Raw genomic sequence first — 22,452 nt, 5'->3', positions numbered from 1 at the left:
TCAGCTAAATTATAAAATTGCACATGTACTAAACATAATATAAAATAATATTGGCCTTTTTCAATTTTTTTGTTTCAAACATTTTTATCCCCTTCATGACCCAGCCTATTTTGACCTTAATGACCTGGCCGTTTTTTGCAATTCTGACCAGTGTCCCTTTATGAGGTAATAACTCAGGAACGCTTCAACAGATCCTAGCGGTTCTGAGAATGTTTTTTCGTGACATATTGGGCTTCATGTTAGTGGTAAATTTAGGTCGATAATTTTTGCGTTTATTTGTGAAAAAAATGGAAATTTGGCTAAAATTTTGAAAATTTCGCAATTTTCAAATTTTGAATTTTTATTCTGTTAAACGAGAGAGTTATGTGACACAACATAGTTAATAAATAACATTACCCACATGTCTACTTTACATCAGCACAATTTTGGAAACAAAATTTTTTTTTGCTAGGAAGTTATAAGGGTTAAAATTTGACCAGCGATTTCTCATTTTTACAACACCAATTTTTTAGGGACCACCTCACATTTGAAGTCAGTTTGAGTGGTCTATATGGCTGAAAATACCCAAAAGTGACACCACTCTAAAAACTGCACCCCTCAAGATACTCAAAACCACATTCAAGAAGTTTATTAACCCTTCAGGTGCTTCACAGCAGCAGAAGCAACATGGAAGGAAAAAATGAACATTTAACTTTTTAGTCACAAAAAATGATCTTTTAGCAACAAATTTTTTATTTTCCCAAGGCAAAAAAGAGAAACTGAACCCCACAAGTTATTGTACAATTTGTCCTGAGTACACTGATACCCCATATTTGGAGGGGAACCACTGTTTGGGCGCACAACAGGGCTCAGAAGGGAAGGAGCGCCATTTGACTATTTCAATAAAAAATTGGTTCCAATCTTTAGCAGACACCATGTCGCGTTTGGAGAGCCCCTGTGTGCCTAAACATTGGAGCTCACCCACAATTGACTCCATTTTGGAAACTAGACCCCCCAAGAAACTTATCTAGATGCATAGTGAGCACTTTGAACCCCCAGATGCTTCACAAATTGATCCGTAACAATGAAAAAGTACTTTTTTCTCACAAAAAAATTATTTTAGCCTTGATTTGTTCATTTCCACATGGGAAACAGGACAAAATGGATCCTAAAATTTATTTGGCAATTTCTCCTGAATACACTGATACCTCACATGTGGGGGTAAACCACTGTTTTGGCACACGGCAGGGCTCGGAAGGGAAGGAGCGCCATTTGACTTTTTGAATGAAAAATTAGCTCCAATCGTTAGCGGACACCATGTCGCGTTTGGAGAGCCCCTGTGTGCCTAAACATTGGAGCTCCCCCACATGCGAGCCCATTTTGGAAACTAGACCTCCCATGGAACTAATCTAGATGTGCTGTGAGCACGTTGAACCCCCAAGTGCTTCACAGAAGTTTATAACGCAGAGCCGTGAAAATAAACAATCATTTTTCTTTCCTCAAAAATTATGTTTTAGCCCGCAATTTTTTATTTTCACAAGAGTAACAGGAGAAATTGGACCCAAAAAGTTATTTTCCAGTTTGTCCTGAGTACGCTGATACCCCATATGTGGGGAGGAACCACTGTTTGGGCACACTTCGGGGCTCGGAAGGGAAGTAGTGACGTTTTGGAATGCAGACTTTGATGGAATGGTCTGCGGGCATGATGTTACGTTTGCAGAGCCCCTGATGTGCCTAAACATTAGAAACCCCCCACAAGTGACCCCATTTTGGAAACTAGACCCCAGAAGGAACTTATCTAGATGTGTGTTGAGCACTTTGAACCCCCAAGTGCTTCACAGAAGTTTATAACGCAGAGCCGTGAAAATAAAAAATAATTTTTCATTCCTCTAAAATTATGTTTTAGCAAGCAATTTTTTATTTTTGCAAGGGTAACAGGAGAAATTGGACCCCAATAATTGTTTCCCTTTTTGTCCTGAGTATGCTGGTACCCCATATGTGGGGGTAAACCACTGTTTGGGCACACGTCAGGGCTCGGAAGGGAGGGAGCACCATTTGACTTTTTGAACGCAAGATTGGCTGGAATCAATGGCGGCACCATGTTGCGTTTGTAGACCCCTGATGTGTCTAAACAGTGGAAACCCCTCAATTCTAACTTCAACACTAACCCCAACACACCCAAAACCCTAATCCCAACTGTAGATATAACCCTAACCCCAACACACCCCTAACCACAACCCTAACCCCAACACACCCCTAACCCTAATCCCAACCCTAACCCTAACCCTAATCCCAACCCTAACCACAACCCTAACCCCAACACACCCCTAACCCTAACCATAACCCTAACCACAAGCCTAATCTTAACCCTATTTCCAACCCTAGCCCTAATTCCAACCCTAACTCTAATTCCAACCATAACCCTAAGGCTATGTGCCCACATTGCGGATTCTTGTGAGATTTTTCCGCACCATTTTTTAAAAATCCGCAGGTGAAAGGCACTGCATTTTACCTGCGGGTTTACTGCGGATTTCCAGTGTTTTTTGTGCGGATTTCACCTGCAGATTCCTATTGAGGAACAGGTGTAAAACGGAATCCGCACAAAGAATTGACATGCTGCGGAAAATACAACACAGCATTTCCGAGCGGTATTTTCCGCACCATGGGCACAGCAGATTTGGTTTTCCATAGGTTTACATGGTACTGTAAACCTGATGGAAAACTGCTACAAATCCGCAGCGGCCAATCTGCTGCGGATCCGCATCCAAATCCACACCATGTGTGCACATAGCCTAATCTAACCCTAACTCTTGTTCTAACGCTAATTCTAACCCTAGCCCTAACCCTAGCCCTAACCCTAATCATAGCCCTAACCCGAACCCTAACCCTAGCACTAACCCTAACCCTAACCCTAGTGGGGGAAGAAAAAAAATATATATATTTTCTTTATTTTATTATTGTCCCTACCTATGGGGGTGATAAAGGGGGGTTCATTTACTATTTTTTTTATTTTGATCACTGTGATAGGTTTTATCACAGTGATCAAAATGTACCTGGAACGAATCTGCCGGCCGGCACATTCGGCGGGCGTACTGCGCATGCGCCCGCCATTTTGGAAGATGGCAGCGCCCATGAAGAAGATGGACGGACACCGCAAGGCTCGGTAAGTATGAGGGGGGGAGATCGTAGCACAGTGGGGGATCGGAGCACGGGGGGGGATTGAAGCACAGTGGAGTGGACAGGAGGACGGAGGGGAGCAGACTACAGTACGGGGCAGAAAGGAGGACTGGGGAGCAGATCGGTGGCGGTGGGGGGGGCAGATCAGTGTTTCCAGCCATGGCCAATGATATTGCAGCATCGGCCATGGCTGGATTGTAATATTTCACCATTTTCATAGGTGAAATATTACAAATCGCTCTGATTGGCTGTTTCACTTTCAACAGCCAATCAGAGCGATCGTAGCCACGGGGGGTGAAGCCACCCCCCCCCCCCGGGCTGAAGTACCACTCCCCCTGTCCCTGCAGATCGGGTGAAATTGGAGTTAACCCTTTCACCCGATCTGCAGGGACGCGATCCCTCCATGACGCCACATGGGCGTCACAGGTCGGATTGGCACCGACTTTCATGACGCCTACATGGCGTCACAAATCGGGAAGGGGTTAAAGTAATATTGGAAAGTAAAGCCATTTTGTTTCACTTTTTGTATTGAAGAACTGAAATAAATTAACTTTTTGATGATATTCTAATTTTGTGAGAAGCACCTGTGACTCATATGCACTAATACAAAAAATCAGTAATGTTTATAAAAACTGAAGCAATAAGGGTATGTGGAGACGTTGCGGATTTGGCTGCTGATCCACAGCGGATTGGCAGCTGGTTTCCATGCGGTGTACAGTACCATGTAAACCTATGGAAAACCAAATCTGCAGTGCACATGTTGCAGAAAATACAGCGCGGAAACGTTGCGTTGTATTTTCCGCAGCATGTCAATTCTTTGTGCGGATTGTGCAGCATTTTACACCTGAAATCCGCACAAAAAATTCAGGAAATCCGCGATAAATCGTTTTACCTGCGGATTTTGCAAAAACGTTGCAGAAACATCTGCACACGAATCCGAAATGTGGGCACATAGCCTGACAGTAAATATATTTTAAAAAAAGAATAAAATATTTTCAGGTGTGCTGCTCTGTTATACTAACATATGTCAGGGCTTGCAAATGTTATGCATTGTTGAGACTGCAGAGGCAAAACAAAAACCACCAGAAATGTATGGCTGTCAGTATGAATCATAGCGTAGGTCGAAAGTGACTATTACATCATGCACTCTGTCCTAGAGAATCAGCGGGAAGAAGGCAATGTACCTGGCTCAGTACAGCGTGTTTTCATTCATTATGCAGCATGGACACTGGTTGTCTTATCAAGAAGTCGGAGATCTGGAAATTCCTTTTGTGCCTGTGGGTAAAGATGGTTCCAGTAATTGACACAACAATGTCTGGCTGATTAACTTTATGGTCACTGGCAATTTACAATTCACTGTCACTTCAGGGGGCAAAGTATTTATGACTTTTGATACTGTGCTGCCTAGAAAACAGATACAAAGCAGGTATGAATGTCTGCCGTGCGCTGCTGATGTGCGCTAAGTCATGTCACTTGTGACCCTATTACAACATTACCTTATTGGAGGCCTGTTTACTTCAATACACATCAGTAAGTTGAATTCATGAGTAATATCTAGTTTACTAATCAATATTTCAATAATGTTATCTTTTCTATTAGAGAGAATGGCACATACCGCTTCCTGTGCTATTTAGGCTTTTATGAAGACATTTCTATGTTAGGACTCATCACGGACCTAATGTCCTAAAATCAGTAATTTGTCACTTATCACAGACTTGAGGCTTATACTCTACTTCTTTGTATCTTCACTACATATGGAGGACAGTTAGAGAGTGACAGACCCCACAGTTCACAAGGAAGACAGTTAGAGAGTGACAGACCCCACAGTACACAAGGAAGGTAGTTAGAGAGTGACAGATCCCACAGTACACAAGGAAGGTAGTTAGAAAGTGACAGACTCCACAGTAAACAAGGAAGACAGTTAGAGAGTGACAGACCCCACAGTTCACAAGGAAGACAGTTAGAGAGTGACAGACCCCACAGTACACAAGGAAGGTAGTTAGAAAGTGACAGACTCCACAGTAAACAAGGAAGGTAGTTATAGAGTGACAGATCCCACAGTACACAAGGAAGACAGTTAGAGAGTGACAGACCCCACAGTACACAAGGAAGACAGTTAGAGAGTGACAGACCCCACAGTACACAAGGAAGGTAGTTAGAAAGTGACAGACTCCACAGTAAACAAGGAAGGTAGTTATAGAGTGACAGATCCCACAGTACACAAGGAAGGCAGTTTGAGAGTGACAGACCCCACAGTACACAAGGAATACAGTTAGAGAGTGACAGACCCCACAGTACACAAGGAAGGCAGTTAGAGTTATAGAATCATAGAATGTTAGAGTTGGAAGGGATTTCAAGGGTCATTGTGTCCAACCGCCTGCTCCATGCAGGATTCACTAAACCATCTCAGACAGATGTCTGTCCATCCTCCGTTTGAAGACTTCCATTAAAAGAGAACTCACCACCTCTCGTGGCAGCCGGTTCCACTCATTGAACACCCTCACTGTCAAAATGGAGAGTAACAGAGAGCGACAGTTTGAGAGTGACAGACCCCACATTATACAAGAAGGACAGGTAGAGGATGACAGACCCTACACTACACACGGACAGCAGGTAGAGAGTGACAGAACGTATACTATACATGGAAGCCAGGCAGAAAGCGACAGTCTCCATGCTACACTTGGAGGCCAGGTAGAGAGTGGCAGAACCTGCACTACTCATGGAGGTCATGTAGATATTGACAGTCCCCACACTACACATTGAGGGCATGTAGATTTTGACAGACCGTGCACTACACATGAGGGGAAAGTAGAGAGTGACAGAACTCAAACTACACAAGGAGGGCAAGTAGAGATTGACAGACCCCACAGTACACTAGAAGAGCAAGTTGAGAGTATTAGACCCTACATTACACATGGGCAGCAGGTAGAATGTGATAAAATCCTGGGTGGGCAGGTAAGAAGTGATCGACGCCTCACTACACTTGGTGGGCAGGTAGAGAGTGCCATACACCTCACTATACATGTGAAGCTTAGGTGAAGGCACAGTGCAGCAGTGATAGTGCCTTTTTTGTGAAGGTCACTAAGTGGGATGGCACCACAGAGACAAGACTGTATTGTGCATGGAGTGTGAGTACAGGACACGGGTAAGATGCTGAGGAAAGCTCCAACTTTTCATTTATTCTTGGTGGGGGATGTTACACTATTAATAGCCCCATGCTGCAAAATATACCCTATAATTAATACTATAATTGTACATTGTAACTTCTAGTTCTGCTGAAATGCAGTATCTGGATGCAACGCACAGAGGCACGAGGCAGAAACAGTCAGGGCTGGTTATAGTTCTATTTATATACAGTGATTTAAAGCAACTCTAAACAATTAGTGTTGGTAACTAGGCATATTAACATTCAAACAAAGATAACATCTCTATCTAACATCAATGTTCTGTTCACAACGGTGGTGCGTCCAGTCATAGGAGCCACCACGTAAGTTCTTTCTCTGCAAATCTGGCCCTAGCGGAGGTTACCATGTTTTCTTGCTAGGCCACAAGTCTCTCTCTGATGTAGTCTATCAAAGCCCCTTGAGCCCAACCAGCCCCCTTCCAACCTGAGACCCTAATCCTCGCTAACGCCAGGGATAAATGGAAGTGACAGCCCTGATCACACACACTGTCCTTTCACAGTTGCAAGCGCGTCTCGCCTATTGCGATCACGGATCTTCTCAGCTTGACAGTCAACGGAAGTCTCTTAGGATTGCAATGGAGTAGACTAGGTCTTGGCTCTTGATGTGCAATGTCTGGGCTCTTGCTCTTATTGGCATTGGGCACGAATTCTGGTCCCGACTAGCGCAGGCTGAAATAGGAGTCTTCCTCTGCAGAATCCAGGCTTTGTCAGGCAAAGGCCTGTTATGCTGGCCTCAGCAACATCCCTGGAGCGCGTCTGCTCAAGTCTCTTCTCCAGCACCAAATTTGCCTACGTTTTGGCATGCAGGGCTTTTATATCAAGGTAGTCATTCCTATGCGTCACCTGATCAGGTTCAGAGCACAAAGTCGCTCCAACTGAAAATCTTTCAGCACAATTTGATTCCGCTTGATTGTGCCTGGCCAGCAGATGAGCAGATGGCAGTCTCTCCACAATAATGGCACATCCTGCAAGGGCTCTTCAGGGATTTCACTGCTTCTTATTACACTACAATAGAAAGAAGAAGGGGGTTAGCTATATTGTCCTGACTCTGGGGTGCACTAAACAATGGATATGACTCCTCAGCTTTTGTAGCCTGCAGTCTGAAATAAGTTACCAGTCTTTTATATAAACCACAAGTTTCAAAAAACACCCAGTGATTTTTCCTGTAATCTGCAGCTTGCATATCATCTTGTGAAAAGCTCTCCTGGGTGAATATCTCTGACAGAGGCTTGTTTCTTGTGGACAAACACGGAACTCATTACATTGTAGGGATTTTCTCCCCTGGAGGAATTGCTCCATGGGGAATATATGGAGTCTCAGTGATTTCATATGGCAGTCCACACAGTATCAATTGGTCTATATCGCGGATGTTGTGACTTCATTATACGGTTTTGTGGTATGCATGAGCCCTAGGGCAGTGGGCTTCATTTATGAAAATTGCCCCCAAAAAAATCAGTCTTGTTGTCCAAATTACAGTGCAACTTTCATTTTTTCCAGGACAGTTTAGGAAATGAAAGTTTAGTTCTGGTTCGTTGCTATTGATCACATGCTATGTTCTCAGACAGCATTTTCATAAACCAATAATGATAAATGATTTCCAATGTTCTGGTATATTAGAAGATGGGATAAAGAAGATGACCAGCGTGTAGAAACTGAAAAAAAACTAACATTTACTAGGCCAAACCTAATAAACTATAATCATATAGATATACAATTATTTAAATTCAGACACCAATACTGAGTTATAAAGAAGATATGGGGAACTAAGAAAAACAGAGGAGCGCAAAAGGGTCTTAACTAGTGTTGAGCGATACCGTCCGATACTTGAAAGTATCGGATAGTATCGGCCGATACCCGAAAAGTATCGGATATCGCCGATACCGATACCCGATACCAATACAAGTCAATGGGACACCAAGTATCGGAAGGTATCCTGACTGTTCCCAGGGCCTGAAGGAGAGGAAACTCCCCTTCAGGCCCTGGGATCCATATTAATGTGTAAAATAAAGAATAAAAAAAAAAAATATTGATATACTCACCCTCTGACGCGCCCTGGTTGTAACCGCCAGCCTCCGTTCATAAGAATGAGCGCTTGAAAGACCTTAGATGATGTCACGGCTTGTGATTGGTCGCGTTGCGGTCACGTGACCGCTCTGCGACCAATCACAGGCCGCGACGTCATCTAAGGACTTTCAAGCGCTCATTCTTATGAACGGAGGCTGGCGGTTACAACCAGGGCGCGTCAGAGGGTGAGTATATCAATATTTTTTATTTTTATTCTTTATTTTACACATTAATATCGAACTATAGAGAACCTGGAGTATGACGCCCCCAAATAGATATCAATCAATACAAAAATTAACAACAATAAATCTTTATTGAATAAAAAAAGAGGAAAAACAAATACATAAAGATATATACACAAAAAATTGACAGGTTGTGGTGATGACTACAAAAAAACACAGATGCAGCGGTACCATGTAAGCAATGCGACACCCTGTGCTATGCAAGAATGTACCTCACAAGTAATACTTCTTGCTCAGTCACCACTTCAGATGGAGCACTGTCTGCCGGTTTAGCATGAAGTTTTCGTAACAAAATTTTCCTTAGGAACAACTGAATATCCTTCATCGCTGAAAAATAATTAAAATTGTTAGTAGGAACAAAGGTAAGGCCTAAGCTCAAGACCTCAAGTTGTGCTTTAGTCAACACATGCGTGGAAAGGTTAATTACCTCTAGTGCGTTATTTGTCTTAGATTTATTTTCCTGAGACTGGGGTGGGGTTAATTTCCTCTTATTGTAAGACTTCCCCTTTTGTGGTCCATATTTCCCCATACCAAACCTTTCTTGGTGGACATTTAGCAATAGACCACTTGTTGAGGGTTCATCATCCATTGAGGAGGCCGAGGAGAAGGAATTACGATGGTTTCTAGATACCGATTGACTGAAGCTCTGTTTTTTCCTCCATCTATAAACATAGTTATTTTTATAGTCCACTGTATCCCGTTGATACTTTTTGGTTTTAGATGCCACTATCTCTTTCTCCCATTTCTGGAAATCGGTTTCAAGTTCTTTATTCAAATTTGCCATCGCTTCAGTGGACAATTTGTTCATAAGGGTATCTTGTAAGGTATTAATCTCCAACTCCACCTCCTGAATTGTTGTTGTATTGGATTTAATCAATAGACCCATATAACCCCTAGAACAGGTGGAGGACAAGTCTTCCCATTGTTTCCGTGAGCGGCGCTAATTGGCATCAGCTGTGCCGGATTATTTAAAAACAGTCCCCTCCAGTGGCAACCCATACTAGCCTCCCAAGGAAGCTGAAAAAGCGAAACGTGCGTCGGGGCTACACGGATCTAGCGAGGTATCTGACCCACATGGGTAAGCACTAAGGCTAATGTGACCATCTAACATTGTTGCTATGCACCTTTTTACTTCTTTGTAAAGCACTGTTGCACTTTATGATGTGAATTTCCTACCGGTCCAAATCCTCTGTGATTTTACTTACTTACCTTCTGGCAATGCCATTGTTCCTGATAGGGCAGTAGCCGGGATATATATATATATACTCGATGGACCGGTATTACTTGTGAGGTACATTCTTGCATAGCACAGGGTGTCGCATTGCTTACATGGTACCGCTGCATCTGTGTTTTTTTGTAGTCATCACCACAACCTGTCAATTTTTTGTGTATATATCTTTATGTATTTGTTTTTTCTCTTTTTTTATTCAATAAAGATTTATTGTTGTTAATTTTTGTATTGATTGATATCTATTTGGGGGCGTCATACTCCAGGTTCTCTATAGGTTTATATGATTATGGGAGTTGTCCTAGTGGTCAGTTTTGCATTTGGCATCCGCACTCCTTGGAGTTGCTAGTGGGTGTTACAAATAATGTTGGTTTTTGTTCAATTAATATCGATCCCGATACCGATTCCCGATACCACAAAAGTATCGGATCTCGGTATCGGAATTCCAATACAGCAAATATCGGCCGATACCCGATACTTGCGGTATCGGAATGCTCAACACTAGTCTTAACTGATAACACAATAAGGTACAGAGAAAATGGAATCTGCACACCTGATGAAGTTGCACCTAGGCAACATGTTTAGGACATATCAGCTGCTGCAAGACACAGGTCTATAAGGAAAGAGTGGCACAGGATCCAGGTGAGGTGTCATTGGATGTGCTGTCCAATAAAGCTTTTGAAAATATTATGGACTCTCTGAATATATTCATCAGCAGCACATCCACTGACACTTTACCCGGATCCTGTAATACTGAGTTATGGCTTCTTACACTGGAAAGCCATAAATGCTCTGTTGGGTGCCATATGTATGGAACTATTATCCACAAGAAGCAGCGCTATTGTGGGAAATTATATCCCCATGCATACAGAGGGATTTTTTTTTTTATAAAGGATTTTCTTGATCAGTTCTGTATTTTACCAATTGGGACAGGCTTAACTTGTACAAGAAAGATTCATGTGCCTTTTTACATCATATTGAGTTAAAATGTGTATTTTATCTTTACTGGTGGTGAAGGCTATTCATATGCCAATTGCACCTCTCAACAATAGATATTCCAATAAAAGTACAATTATCTATCCTCTCCTAATCACTGAATTTCCACTTTCTATACGTGTGCCTCGTCTGTGTCGGTAACCTTTTCATGGTTGCAGGGAATGCATTGTTTTGATCCACATTGTGTAGAAAGGTCAAATGAGCCGAAGTGGTTATTTTGTTTTCTATATAAATGACAGCGCTTCATACTATGGATAATACCCTTCACTAAAGGTGAGATGGAGAATCCGAAATGCGTGCCTACAGGTACCCAGATAAAGCAGCGGTGGATGGATCGGCCTCTTCCTTCAGCTTCTTCATAAATAAAACTTCTGCTGAATAACAATTTCTTGATAACACGCTGATTACAGTAGGATTTTTTTCCACCAAAACACCCATGTTCCTTCTCAACTGAAGCATGAAGTGACATTTATTACAAGCCACCGGCCAGTTTATAATAGCTTTCTCATGAGTGCCAGTTGCATAGCATTGCTATGCAGAACCTGTATGTTTGTGTGTATGTCACAATCCTCTACCCACACATCACCTCTAACCTTTTCTTTGAAAATATATTTCACATTAGCATAAATATTAAAGAGGTGCTATTCTGGTGCGTGCAGCATACTGCCTTTAGCTAATCAGTTTTTCATGCATTTAAATAGGAATATTAGAATGACTGTAATGACTTCAGTTTTCAGTGTATGATCCATCATCGCACTGACTTTCACTAAAAATTAGTTTCTTGAGTAATGAGTGTAAACTTCATTTAAAACCCGTGTTAAATTTGCTCTGTTGTACCTTCTGCCCTACATAGTGACATATCTCATTCTTGGTTACAGTGTATGGTAGTTCCGCGAGTAACCATGGATGGGCTTGCCTCTTGGCTTCCTACCATTTTTCATGTACTGTCAGGTTTTCATAGTAAAACTGGATGTATAACATAAATATTTTGTAGATATCAGTTCTGAAATGCAGAGCTTTACTAATCTATGCAAAATCTTATTCAGCGATAACGACTCCGGTAATAAATTCTGATTACTGCTCGCTCCAGTGAATATATTTTATCTTGCTGAATCACTCTATGACATTTTTACAGTGAAATAACAATGAATGAATCTTACTGTTCTGTAGATTGAAGAATTTCAGGAGGAGAAATGTTACATAATCTACTCAGAAACATGAAGAGAACTTTTCATTTGAAGCCCCAGAGAATTTTAACATAAGCATTACCCTTATATAATAGTATCAGAATTGCATAAGGAGGAGCAATAGCACGAATAAAAGTGTAGCAGAGGGGGAGAAATATTCTCTGGACTTGCTGGCCATCAGATGCAAGCATGGCTTATAGTAGCTTTTCATTATGTGAGGTTGCCACAATATGATGACACACTATACAATTATTCAGATTTTAACATTAGTTGAAGAAATGTCTAAATATGTACATTATGATAATTAAATGGGTGCCACTGTAAGAAATTGGAAGTGTTGCCCACGTTCCCCCTTGGAGACGTGTTTTGTTGTAATGTGTTATAACTTATGATGTTTGTGTGATTAAAATGAGTTAATAGGGAGACATAGGGTTAACAGTTAGGACTAGCCCAAAATGAGAGGGACTAGGTGAGGAGACAGTGGAGAGTTTCCTATTAGAACCTCAGACAGAGACAAGCTTGCAGATCTCAGGTCTGGCTAGTTAGGAAAACTGCATGGAGTGGGTGTCCCTGTGGCAAGAGGAAGAGAAATGAGCAAGATAGTAACATCTTGTAGACAAGAGACACCTGGAAGAAAAATGTGTAGCAGTCTGGAGTTCCAACAGTAACAGTGAGAAAACAAAGGAAAAAGCATTGGGGCCTGGGGCAGGAAGCCTAGCGGGACGGTATGGATTTATCTGCCAGAAAGGTCATGCAACAAAAAGAGTAAGTGAAATGAGATGAAGAGAAAATGCCCCACATAGTAGTCCAGAGGCATTAGTAGCAAAGGAAGCTGAGTAGCTGCCATGTTGGCACAGAACAGAGAAAAAGATGTGGAACATAATGGACTAGTGACGTTACTGAGAATGAGGGAAGATTCTGAAGTAGTGTGCTTGGGTTGTGCAAAGAGTAGAGAAAGTAGCCAAGAAAGATAGAGTGATTCAAGTAAAATGAAAACGTGTGTGATGTCGCTTGTTGTTAAAGTAATGTCCTTGAAGATAAATGCCTACTATCTATTGTATATAGTTAATTCCAAGTTATTCTTCAGTAAAAATACATTTATTTATGAACTATGGTCTCCCTGACTGAACTATGTACCGTAACATTTGGTCTTGGACTGCTGAATACAACGGCATCATGCGGTCTACAAGGGCGCATTGCCATCCCAGAACACACCCAGCCAGGACCCTCATTTTCATGTAGTGTGCTGGGCAAGGAAGACACGTACCTCACCTATGGATGCCGCCCTGCCTCACATTAACCCCATCAAAAGAACCCCTCATTATGAGTCATGATAAGTCATAAAAAGGAGTGCCCTGCTCAGAACTCATCAGCTTTTGCTCTGGAAGACCTGGTCAATAATTTCAAAGGCTATCATGTAACACATTTTGCCTTCGACAGCTACAGAAGGTTAGATATGTGTTCATGTAAAAAGGTTCTGAAGCAAGAATTATGGTGATCAGCTAGGCAACTTCAGAAGTTTGTCAAAATGAGTCAACTACTTTAAAATCAAAACCTAGCCTACATTTCATGGCTTGCTACATCTATTGTTCAGTGTAAACCACTAGATGGGTGGGCTCTAATGACCTTATTGTTATGAGTGAGTAGAGATGAGCAAATTTCTTTTGAAATTTAAATTAATGGGCAAATAAATTTGTCCAAATTTTAGTACTATAAATCTTGTAGTTGCTTGTAAAATAGAAGAGAGAACCTCGCTGACCATAAGAGCTGACACTTCACAGAAAGAGATGATCCCGCTGACTATAAGAGTTTACATTTTACAGTTAAGACAGAGAGAGGACCCTGCTGACCATAACAGCTTACATTTTACAAGTGAGATAGAGATAGGACCCCACTGAAATCGAATTTCAAAATGTTTGAACTTGCGAATTTCAGAAATTTTGACCCGTTCGAATTAGATCCTCTGCAAATTGATCCTCTCATCTCTAGCAAGTAGAGTTGTTCCATGCTACAAAAATTTCTATTATAAAAAGGATGGCTTAATATGCTAAAATCTGAAGCATAGAATATGTCGTCCTTGATAATTAGTTTACAATTTGCACTGTATTTGGAAACCATTATGGATTCATATCCCAGACATCATCAGCATATTTAACAAACTCCTTGAGAAAACTCTAAGTAGATATTGACTTGTGTGCCAATACCATGATTTATTTTCTCAGGAATTATTGACCAACACAAAATCTGAAACATTATTGGACTGTAAGGAATAATAAATCTTCATCATGCCTAAACAAGAAGTCAATATTATTATGTTATATGCCGTTACAGTTCAAGTGGTCCTAAAAACTCTTATATCACTAAGGGAGAATTTACTGGGCCCAACATAACTCATGCATAGACTCCATATTTGCCTATGAAAATCTCCACATTCATTTCATATATCGTTGTACTTATTTGTATTTACATTAAATAAGGCAAATCATCGGAATTTTTAAATGTGGCCTCTAATAATTTACATAAGGAAACTAGGTTCAAGTTTTTAATCCTCCTCTTTATAGAAAGATAATCCCAATCTACATACAGTATGTAGTGCTTCCTGTCCTTGCCAGAAAGTTACTTAAATAAAAATGTATGTTACACGAATAGTAGTAGTGGCGCAATTTTATTATGGAAGTCTAAAGCGAGGTACAAGATCTAATAGTTTTCACTCTTTAACCACTATATAGGGAACTGGTCTGGTTGCATGGAATTCCTTGGTCGCATCTACCACAGTAGTCTCAGATTAGCTTTGGAAGTGTAACAGTGACAGAAATGTTGTCAGAAGCAGAACAGTAGTGAGTTTGCATGATCAGAAACAAGCTGAGGTCAATACACAGTAGAGGTAAAGGAACCGAGCAGAAATCTAAGGACAGGGCCAGAAATATGAAGGGGAGATGGGCAAACTTGGCACTTTCCCTGGGCCCTCTTCCACAAAGGGACCCCTCGCTTCCTTTGGACTCAGACTGCTCCACCATTGTGATCAGTTGTCTCTGTGTAGAAAGTGAAGAACATTCTAAACATTCTACTCATATGGCTCAGTAGGAGAGGTGGCTCAGTAGGAGAAAGGCAGCAGAGTCTGTGTGCAGGATATAACAAGGCACTAGAGTTTGTGGCGGTTTTTAGTTAAGGTCAGATGCTTGTGTGAGTTGCACAGGAGGCACATGAGATATGCGATAATGTGTGTGGGGGCTATCATACTGTGAGTGGGGAAGTATACTTTAAGGGCATCATAATGCGTTAGGGAGCACCCTAGGCTCTTTATACTGTGTGGAAGGATATGCTGTGTGGGGCCTCATACTGTGTAAGTCACTAAAGGTACCTTCACACGAAGCGACGCTGCAGCGTCGCTGTTTGATCGCTGGAGAGCTGTCACACAGACCGCTCTCCAGCGACCAACGATGCCGAGGTCCCCGGGTAACCAGGGTAAACATCGGGTTGCTAAGCGCAGGGCCGCGCTTAGTAACCCGATGTTTATCCTGGTTACCAGCGTAAAAGTAAAAAAAAAAAACAGCACATACTTACATGCGTCCCCCAGCGTCTGCTTCCTGACACTGACTGAGCTCCGGCCCTAACAGCAGAGCGGTGACGTCACCGCTGTGCTTTCACTTTCACTTTTAGGGCCGGCGCTCAGTAAGTGTCAGGAAGCAGACGCTGGGGGACGCATGTAAGTATGTGCTGTTTTTTTTTTTTACTTTTACGCTGGTAACCAGGGTAAACATCGGGTTACTAAGCGCGGCCCTGCGCTTGGTAACCCGATGTTTACCCTGGTTACCAGTGTAAAACATCGCTGGTATCGTTGCTTTTGCTTTCAAACACAACGTAACACAGCGATCGGACGACCAAATAAAGTTCTGGACTTTATTCAGCGACCAGCGACATCACAGCAGGATCCTGATCGCTGCTGCGTGTCAAACGAAACGATATCGCTAGCCAGGACGCTGCAACGTCACGGATCGCTAGCGATGTCGTTTCGTGTGAAGGTACCTTAAAAGGGCCTTATACTGTGTATGGGAGCTCATTGGAGGCATCATATTGTGCGTGGAGAGGCACTATAAGGGCATTATACTGTCTGGGGGGAGCACTATGGGGACACTAAACAGTGTATGAGGGAATACATTGTGGGGGCATCATATAGTATGGGGGAATATACTGTGGGGGCAGCATACTGTGTGGTGCATTCTATTGGGCATCATATTGTGTGAGGTCACTGTGGGCAATGTGGTTACTGTGCGGGGTCCCATGCGGTATCATCCTCTGACTATGAAGAAATATCATACTCTGTGGAACAATAATAACCTTGATTAAGGGCATTCTTTCAGTATAGTCACATATAAAGGACTGGGCAAAGTAAATGTTCAGAGTTGGGAGTTATAGTGGTGCAGCAGAGTTCAGTGGTACAGCTCTGCCACGTCTCTTCAAGCACCTGAATGGGCACCACACTGCCAATGTTGTATTTTGTTCTGACAACTGCCTTTTGATGGAACTTCATATTGCACACAGCAGGTTCAACACAGCAATACACATGTATTCCTGATGATGTACAGTAGCGCTTGCCAGGAAATAATACAGCGACGACGTTTATATTGAGAATTCTCACTCACTACTACTATTGATAATGTAAAATCCCCCAGTCCAACATCTGTTTCAATACTACAAAACCAGACAAGGTCTGAATCATACAGCCAGGGACATAACAATCGCAGTCACAGAGGGTGCGACTGTGACCGGCAAGTACCGGAGGGGGCCCAGTGACATCAGCATCTATTTCAGCTGGATGTGCTTCTGAATATGCACATTCAGCTGAAGTTTATTGTGGCACAGAGACCCGTTGGGTCCTCGCACCGCAATACAGCCGCCGGCAGGTGAAGTTGGCGTGCCTGTCACGGGTGATGCATGGCAGTGACATCATGCATCACCCCTAAAAAGCATGCCACAGACAGCTGCCAGCCCTTGCGCCGGCTATAGAAGAAGAGGCTGCAGATCGTGGGAGCAGAAAAAGGTGAGAAGAATGTTTATTCTTGTTTTTTTATGTGTTAGAGAACGGCGGCAGAATGGGGAGATTTACTGCAGGTTGGGACCAGAATGGGGGTCACTATACTAGGTAGGGGCCCTGGATGGGGCCATATATTACTGGAAGTAGCCAGGATGGGGACATTACACCAGGATGGGGGACATTATTACTGTAAGGTGTCCAGTATAGGGTGCATATATTGCTGTAAGGTGCCAGAATGGGGACAATAGACCAGGACAGGGGACATTATTACTGGAAGGGGCCCGGTATGGGGGACATATATTACTGGAAGGGGCCAGGATGGAGACATGACACCAGGATGGGTGACATATATTACTGGAAGGGGCCAGGATGTGGACATTACACATGGATGGAGGACATTATTCTTTAATACTAAAGAGGGCCCAGGCTGGGGGACATTATACATTATTACTGAATGGGGCCTATGATGGGGGACATTACTGGAAGTGTCTCAGGAAGCAGGACATTATACAAGGAAGGGGACCAGGAAATTAGTACAGGTTGGTGGACATTATTACATTATGGGGGAGCAACATATGCTTAGGATTTAGAGCTCTACAAGGCTACTACATCTGAGCAACATGTAGATGAGGGCTCAGGTCCAAATTTTACACCAGGACCCATCAGACTCCAATTACACCACTGCATAAAGCAGTGTCCAGAAGTGGCAGAATATTTTGTTATTAGAAAACAAAGGATGCTTGTCATTTGCCTGATATTCATTTGAACGCTGGCCTTTCAGACAAGCTACCTGGCCCCATAGCAGCCACGTGGCCTGCCACCATTGGTAGTATGCTACTGGACATCATGTATCCTTGCAATAATTTCTTAAGCACTGGGCGGTGGAGTTTATCGTTAAGAGAGCCTATATGACTATCTTGTCATAAAGACACTATTGGAAGAAAATTACATCAAAATATCTATCTTTAAAATACATAATAACGTGTTGAGGATTTTTTTATAAATTCAGTTATGTGGAAAGATACAATTTACAGGCCAGCAGCCTACTTAGGACACTGGCAACCACATACAGTATTCTATATGTCATATGTTTTTGTCCATAATTTAATTGCATGTAAGCGTTAATTATAGGATTAAAGATTCATACATATTTTACTTGTGACTAGTATAATATGCATCCTCCACACATTGTTCTATGTGTGTAGTAGTATGTACACAGCATAATACAAGAATAGCTGCCATAGATGCTATCAGTGGCAGGGTAACAGTGTCAGCTTAGATGGATCAGTGAATAAAATAGGATAGCATTTTGCTGACAAAGTATTCAGATGTTGATAATGCAGTTAAGAGATTTCCTTTTATATTCTGTTTTTGCACACACAGTCATTTATTCTGCTGGTACTTTAAGAGACAGCTTATAGGCTTTGCAGAATGAGATGACCTTCCTCTATGCTATTCCGCTTTCAACTAATACAAAGTGGTAAAGAAAAAAAACCTTGATATTATGATAAAATAATACATTTATTGATAAAAATGTTGACAACCATGGTGTTTTGCCTTCATGCACAGACGGGGTATTATACACAGGGTGATAACAATAAATGAAACTGGATTATGGATTTCATTGTGCCAGACTTAGAAAAGCTCAGTCACTAAAAAGTACTGCAAAACCTGTCCAAATATCAACGGAGAAAGTGTTTGAAGCACATTAGAAAGCGCTTTCTCTATCACTGCATACTGATATTGCATATGGTTGCTGCCAACATAACTCTTTTCAGCTGCCATTCAGTAGGATCCTGTCAGTTAATTGATGCTGTCTGAACCCCGGCAGCATGAATCAGCCTTCCTGCACAATTGCTGCCAGGTATATTTTCTCTGAATTGTTCTGGCATTTCAAAGAAAATATTCTTTGAAGATTCACAGACAGGGATGAGACTAGTCTAGCTCAAACCCCGGCCGACCCTTCCCGGTGTTGTTGTCATGGTGTGATTCGACCCAACGGATGGTCGGTCAGCTAACCGCACAATACACATACAACGGGGATGGTATAGGTGTGATGAGAGCCCTACCCATAGGGAATGGGGAATGGTCACCACCTGAGCTCAAACCTGAGCCTGACTATGCACTCCCTTAACGCCCTATACGGGTCCTTCCCCCCGCCGCTGTCAGGATACCTCATCCCTAGTGGTCACCTATTACTGCCCTGGCTAGTGCACTGGCTGGTAAAGAGCACTAGCCTCACCTCTGCAGATAATACACAAAGGGGGAAGTGACAAACACCAAAGGGACAAAGTAACAAAAACACCGCACTAAAGATACCGTCACACTCAGCGACGCTGCAGCGATATAGACAACGAGCCGATCGCTGCAGCGTCACTGTTTAGGTCGCTGGGGAGCTGTCACACAGACAGCTCTCTCCAGCGACCAACGATCAGTGGAACGACTTCGGCATCGTTGAAACTGTCTTCAACGATGCCGAAGTCCCCCTGCAGCACCCGGGTAACCAGGGTAAACATCGGGTTACTAAGTGCAGGGCAGCGCTTAGTAACCCGATATTTACCCTGGTTACCATTGTAAAAGTAAAAAAAACACTACATACTCACATTCTGATGTCTGTCACGTCCCCCGGCGTCCACAGGGTTAAACTGCTTTCGGCAGGAGCATTGGTAATGCATGCGCTGCTGCCGAGAGCTTCCCTGCACTGAATGTGTCAGCACCGGCACCCGGCAGTAACAGCGGTGACGTCACCGCTGTGCTCTGCTTTACGGCCGGCACTGACAGAGCATGGAAGCTCTCGGCAGCAGCGCGTGCATTTAGCAGCGCTCCTGCCGAAAGCAGTTTAACCCTGTGGACGCCGGGGGAAGTGACAGACATCAGAAGGTGAGTATGTACTGGTTTTTTTTTTACTTTTACAATGGTAACCAGGGTAAATATCGGGTTACTAAGCGCGGCCCTGTGCTTAGTAACCCGATATTTACCCTGGTTACCATTGTAAAACATTGCTGGCATCGTTGCTTTTGCTGTTAAACAACGATACACGCCGATCTGACGACCAAATAAAGTTCTGGACTTCTAGCTCCGACCAGCGATATCACAGCAGGATCCAGATCGCTGCTGCGTGTCAAACACAACGAGATCGCTAACCAGGACGCTGCAATGTCATGGATCGCTGTCGTTCTCGTTGTAAAGTCGCTCAGTGTGAAGGTACCTTTAGCTTATGAACGCCACTGCTAAGCTCCACACAGCAGATAACAACAGCAACTGGACTCTAATAACCAGATGTGGCTAACACCAGAGAGGCTGCTCCTGCTAGGCTGGTTTCTAGAAAGGAACTGTATCACCAACTGTCAGCTGATGCATCAGGTGACCTTTTAAAGGATGGTGTGAGTGGTCACCACCTGCATCAGCTGACCCAGCAGCACTGCAGTAACACTAGATTGCCAGTGGGGGAAAAACTGACAATAACCCCCAATGATCCAAAAGGAAAAAAGTTTTAAACTGAGAGGAACCAGAGCTGCCACAAATCCAAGAATGGACCGTGACAGTTGCCTACCAGTGATTGACAGGTCTCTCCCATATCAAGAGACCTGTCAATTACTCAGTGAAGTGCTGGGGAAAAATGACCGGGCCCGAACCGGACTACTCTTGTCTGCGGCTATAGTCTCCAGACGAATCTTTACTGTGCATCCTCTCTGAAATGCCAGAGCATTTCAGAGAACAATATACCTGTTTGTGAAAAATATCAATTCTGACATTACCTTTTGAAACTGTTTTTATGGTGTACATTTTGTAGTAAAAATGTCCATGCAATATTATTCTGTTCGTCAGTACAACTTTGGCGATACCAAACATGTCCATATTTTTTAAATTATTTTAAAGGTAAAAAAAATACATTTTGAAAAAAAATTGGGGGGGGGGGGGGGGTCGGGTTGTGTTGATACTTTCCGAGACCTGTAATGTTTTCATTTTTCGGTCAATGGGCCTATGTGACTCCTCATTTTTTGCCAGGCAGTGTGATATTTTTATTGATACCATTTTGTGACTCATATGATGTTTTGATTGCTTATTAGAGCATTCTTGAGGAATGGTAACGGTGTTGAACAATTAGGTTAATTATGTTCATATTTTGATAGATCTCACTTTCTAAAAGCAGCTATGCCACATATGTGTATTTTTTATAATCTTTATTTTTAATGGGTTAAAAGGGGGTGATTTGAACTTTTATATTTTTTGTTAATTTTTGAAAACATTTTTTTTTTACTTTTCACTGTCCTTATTAGTCCCCTTAGGGGATTCGATTGTGCGATCGTATGATCATATGATCGCTTATACTATGTACAGCAATGCCTTAATATTGATTTATTGCTTCATGTAGTAAAAATCATGGACTCCTTTGAAGATTGGCCACAGGCTGGATTTCAAGGGAACTCCATGGAGACAACACGGAGGTCTTCAACAGACCCCCACCTGTCACAGCATGGCAGGACATTATCACTAGAGGACTATGTCTCAAGAGCAGGCAAGTCAAAACTGAAGCAAACAGCCCAGTAAGTGATACATCACTGGAACCAGGCTCTCTGTCTCTACATTCTGCTTCTATCAGATTTCATAGCAACATATTCCCTTTAACACATAAGATTTTTTCTAGCAATCAGTATAGGTACAGAACCCAGACTCATAGATATTCTTTCCTTCACTTGGAGCTAACACTCAGCTCTACCTTTTAGCCCTGTGGCTAAACACTCAGTCCGAGACCAAACAGCATGTTGGTACTTCAACTCACCTAGGCACCAAACACCCAAGACACAACTGCCACCTGCCCTTTCTAGGATTGTCTCAGCTACGGTCTACCATACATTCATCAAAGTTATCTCACCAACCTATTACAGCCCTTGAAAAAAATCAAGTATTTATATCAATGTTTTGCCAACACAGGCATAATTCTTTAAGATATTTTACCAATTACAAGTAATTTAAGGTCCCCTGGGACAAAATCTGCAGTGTATTCAATGACTTGTATTGTTTTATTAAATCTTATGCTATTCTAAAAAGATATATTTTATTTTTACAGGGATCTGAATAGATCATATAACGTGTTCTGTTATCCTTGGTTTACCGTCCATGTGATTGAATTTAGAGCCATCATTATGAAATGAAATGGAATATAAAGCAGATCACTTGTCCTTTTGTGATGTATTCAGGGCACTGACGTTTTATATTGTTGGCTATATACAGAATAATAGAAAGAATATTTGACCAAAAATATCCAGTATTCTATCTATATATTGCGATTTATTACTGCAATTGTATCATACATTGTATCTCCACTACAGGAATATTGCAGATCTGATAAATAAACA

The 22,452-nt window shown here is 42.3% G+C and overlaps 1 protein-coding gene and 2 long non-coding RNA genes across 6 annotated transcripts in view; 2 read left to right on the top strand and 1 right to left on the bottom strand.

The window, feature by feature from the left end:
- Positions 1-22,452, top strand: part of SASH1 (SAM and SH3 domain containing 1) — a 1,249,329-nt gene that overhangs the window by 684,105 nt on the left and 542,772 nt on the right. The window lies entirely within an intron of this gene.
- Positions 6,487-20,424, bottom strand: LOC143809806 (uncharacterized). Its single transcript, XR_013222465.1, has 2 exons — positions 20,301-20,424; positions 6,487-7,345 (listed from the first exon to the last, which is right to left on the bottom strand). It is a non-coding gene; the product is annotated as an uncharacterized LOC143809806 (long non-coding RNA).
- LOC143809807 (uncharacterized) lies at positions 15,147-22,427 on the top strand. Its single transcript, XR_013222466.1, has 3 exons — positions 15,147-15,227; positions 21,468-21,639; positions 22,164-22,427. It is a non-coding gene; the product is annotated as an uncharacterized LOC143809807 (long non-coding RNA).

Source organism: Ranitomeya variabilis, chromosome 2 (assembly GCF_051348905.1).
Source record: "Ranitomeya variabilis isolate aRanVar5 chromosome 2, aRanVar5.hap1, whole genome shotgun sequence".
Classification (NCBI taxonomy): Eukaryota; Metazoa; Chordata; class Amphibia; order Anura; family Dendrobatidae; genus Ranitomeya; species Ranitomeya variabilis.
The sequence above is the reverse complement of the archived record's forward strand: the minus strand, read 5'-3'. Positions and strand labels throughout refer to the sequence as shown.